The sequence below is a fragment of the Schistocerca serialis genome, chromosome 2, assembly GCF_023864345.2.
Source record: "Schistocerca serialis cubense isolate TAMUIC-IGC-003099 chromosome 2, iqSchSeri2.2, whole genome shotgun sequence".
Classification (NCBI taxonomy): Eukaryota; Metazoa; Arthropoda; class Insecta; order Orthoptera; family Acrididae; genus Schistocerca; species Schistocerca serialis.
Window position 1 is genome coordinate 215,994,674 of NC_064639.1, and position 4,198 is coordinate 215,998,871.

The window sequence follows — 4,198 nt, forward strand, 5'->3', positions numbered from 1 at the left end:
ACGGTACATTACAGGGCAGTTTATTTAAGATTCTCTTGTAACATACGAATATTTACTGAAGTATGTCGTTTAATAACTAAATAACACTAGTGAGCACAAGAAGACCTGAACTTCTGCAGAAAGACGTTGTACACTTTTCCAACAGCGCAAAGCTATGTTTGCTACACTTTCAGCCAAATCAGTGAACGTGTAATGTATAAAACCAGTATGGAATGTCGTATCTACATTATTTAACGTATCAGATATACCAGAACATCTATCCTGAAGGGAAAGCTACATAGCGAGACAGAGAAACGTCAAAAGCAATAAACCTATTTATGAAAATACCCAATATCTGTTCCACAACTGTTGTTACATCCGCGTCACAAACGGCAAGAATCTTCAGTACATTAGCTTTTGAAACAAAAGTAATTACATTTGCCTGCCCTGTTAGCCGAGCGGTCTAACGCACGGCTTACCGGAGCTGGAAGGAGTGCCTGGTCCCTGGCACGAACCCGCCCGGCGGCCTTCTATCGAGGTCGGGCGAGCCGGCGAGTCTGTGGATGGTTTTTAGGCGGTTTTCCATCTGCCTCGGCGAATGCGAGCTGGTTCCCCTCATTCCGCCTCAGCTACACTAAAACGGCGATTGCTGCGCAAACAAGTTCTCCACGTACGCGCACACCACCACTACTCTACCACGCAAACGTAGGGGTTACACTCGTTTGGTGTCAGACGTTCCCTGTGGGTGTCCACCGGGGGCCGAACCGCCCAATAACCCTGGGTTCGATGTGGGACGGCGGAGGGGTGAAGTGGACTGCGGTAGTCGTCGTGGGGTTGTGGACCACTGCGGCTGCGGCTGCGGCGGGGACGGAGCCTCTCCGTCGTTTCTAGGTCCCAGGTTAACATACAATACAATTACACTTACAAAAATATTCGTGTGTTAGAAAGAAGACTGATTTGTAAGAACGAGCGAATCATTAAATTCCCTCAAGTGGCTCTGAGCGCTATGGGACTTAACATAGGAGGTCATCAGTCCCCTAGAAATTAGAACTAATTAAACCTAACTAACCTAAGGACATCACACACATCCATGCCCGAGGCAGGATTCGAACCTGCGACCGTAGGAGCGGAGCGGTTCCGGACTGAAGCGCCTAGAACCGGGACAGCACGTAAGCTTTCAATACTACACCGATCATTTTCTAGGCACCTACTTCAAACTGAAGGATATTGGCAAGATAAAATGAAGCACTGCCTTCAATAGCATGCTATCATTTTAACATCTTTGTGGGAGACGCCGTGGTAACTCAAAACTTCAAAAGGCGTAAGTTATAAAAATAAAGCGAAGATATCGTTGACTCGGTAATGTTAAAGAGAGCTGTTGCTGCTTTAAATTATTGTACGTTTTACAATTTCTGGGAAGTTATTGTGAACGTCGAGCACTTGTAAGGGTAGTTGTTTTTCGTTCTTTTACCTCAATAAAAATATTATGCCCTTGCCGTGACCAGGATTCGAACCTGGGTTCTTGCGGCCACAACGCAATGTCCTAACCACTAGACTATCACGGCTGACGCTGTTGTGCTCTCTGAGAAGAGAGTGTCTCGTTATCCACTTGAGTGCGCGCATGCCGGAACGCTGACGTAGTATTGACGTAGCTATCGCTGACACCGCTGCGGCCGCCGGCCGCCGCTTTCTCAATCGCTGGAAACCGATAGGCACTTGCCATCACGGCCGACTGAAGGCCGCATGGTCCGGAGCGATAATGAACTGCAGGACCCTTATAATGCGCTATTTCACTTTAGTACAGGTATAGGCTATAGGAATGACGGGTAATGTGTAGGGTGGTCAGAACATCCCGCTACAAACTTTAGGACTTGTAGAGGGCAATGAGTACATAATATTTTGAACGGGAACCCATGTCCGGAAATGTACCGATCCGTTCTACGGCGGTTTCAGTTCAGATGTTTAATTAATCCACTTCCGCTTGAGGAACTGAATTAGGTGTGAGGCAGTACAGTTATTAGGCACAAATAAGAATGGAACATCAAGACTGAAGTACTCGGTTAAAAAACTTATCCAAGTGCTTGTAGGGCTCGGTTCGCACTATCAGGGTTCTGTACAAACATAATTATGTATGTAGACAGTCCATCTGTCCTAGGAATTGAGTATCTCGACGATTTTTGCCTAACATCGTCATTGGCAAGTGGCAAGGTATCGGTGCCCGTGATCTCGAGCAGTTTCGAGAACGTTTAGATTTATATTTGAAGTCGGATAACAAATGACGATAGAAACATTTTTTCGTGTGATATACTACCAAATTAACGTCTTTCCAATCTTTTCATTACTTGCGCTGTGAAACATTGTTTTTACCAGATTTCTCAATTCTAGTTCAACGGGAACTACATTATACACACATCAAAAAGAGTTTTGCATCACCCTGATTCCCAGAACTCGGGAAGACAGACGTTAACTGTGCATAAGGTATCACAGACACAGTCCCTCTGACTGTTCAGAGATGTCACTAAACGCGCCCAAAGATGTAAACAACCATGATTGAGTAGCGCCTATTAGAGGGAGGGGGTCCGACAGACGATCTTCTCTAGTCATTCTACCAGGAAGGAGGTACAAGGCTCGTGTCGTCTGTAGTTCAACTATGCCTAGACGGTCAATACCGTGGTTCGATCGCGCGCGCATTGTTACTTTGTGCCAGGAAGGGCTCTCAACAAGGGAAGTGTCCAGGCGTGTCGGAGTGAATCAAAGAGATGTTTTTTGTACATTAAAGAGATACAGAGAGACAAGAACTGTCGATGACATGCCTCGCTCAGGCCGCCCAAGGGCTATTACTGCAGTGGATGACCGCTATCTACGGATTAAGGCTCGGAGGAACCCTGACAGCAACGCCACGATGTTGAATAATGCTTTTCGTGCTGGCGCAGGCCGTCGTGTTACGACTCAAACTCTGTGCATTAGACTGTATGATGGGCACCTTCACTCCCGACGTCAATGGCTAGGTCCATCTTTGCAACCACGACATGCAGCGCTCTGATTGTCTCGCTGTATGGTGGTACGTGAATGTTTGGTTTCCATGAGCAATTAAAACGGCGCAGATGATGTTTATGTAGATCTCTAGTCCAATTTTCTGTACTGGTTCCGGAACTCTCGGAAGCGAGATAATTCAAGACCTTTTTTGAAGTGTGAAGGATTTGATAAGTTAGGCTGACGGAATCAAAATATGTGACATAAATAACCACATCTTTTTATTGCATTTACTTAGAAGAATCAGTTTTTTAGACCACCAAGGGACCGTAGGTTTAGAACGTCACCATGAATTTCAAATTGATACGCGTATCCGTTCCTGAGAAAAACCAGCAGTCGAACAGACCGACAGACAGACAGACAAACAGACAACAAAGAGATCCTGTAAGGGTTCTGTTTTTATAAATTGCGAGGCGAAAGCCTGGAAATATCAGAGATAGGTATTTCTCCGCTAATGTTCAGTCTGTACATCGAAGAAGGAATCGCGGAAATAAAAGATAGACTCAGGAGTGGGATTAAAATTCAGGGTGTGAATGAATATCAACGATGAGATTTGCTGAAAACAGTGCAATTCTCCGCGAAAGCGAGGAAGAATTGCAGGAGATACTGAAAGGAATTAACAGTCTGCTGAACGCAAATTATCGTTTGAAAGCAAATCGAAGAAAGACGAAAATAGTGAGGAGTTGCATAAACATAAATGACAGACTATGAAGTAGACAAGGTGAAGGAATGTTTCAGAATGAAATTCAGTCTCCAGTTGCAACTGACGAGTGAATTTTATTCTGAAATGTATACTACAGTTGCTGACAATTACAGGTATGAATACAAAAATGAACGAATTGTGCTAGGGTAAACAGGTAAACAGAAGAAAAACTACAGTATTACGGGGCGGGTACTGTGAAGTAGACAAAGTGAGGGAATTTTACTAGCTTGGAAGGAAAATAACCCATGGCTGACGAAGCAAGTGTGACAAAAAAAAAAAATGTTAGCATATGCAAAGAGGGCATTCCTGACGAAAAGAAGCCTACTGGTATCTGAGGAAGAACATCTGGAGCACACCATTGTACAACCATGGGCAATGGAAAAACTGGAGCAAAAGCGAAAAAAGTGTTGAAGGTGTGGCGCTGTAGCAGCATGCTGAAAATTAGATGGGCTGATCAAGACAAGTAGTAAAGTTCTCTGCATA

The 4,198-nt window shown here is 44.7% G+C and overlaps 1 non-coding gene across 1 annotated transcript; it reads right to left on the minus strand.

The window, feature by feature from the left end:
* Positions 1-1,472: 1,472 nt before the first annotated feature.
* Positions 1,473-1,544, minus strand: Trnah-gug (transfer RNA histidin (anticodon GUG)). The gene has a single exon. It is a non-coding gene; the product is annotated as a tRNA-His (tRNA).
* Positions 1,545-4,198: the final 2,654 nt, after the last annotated feature.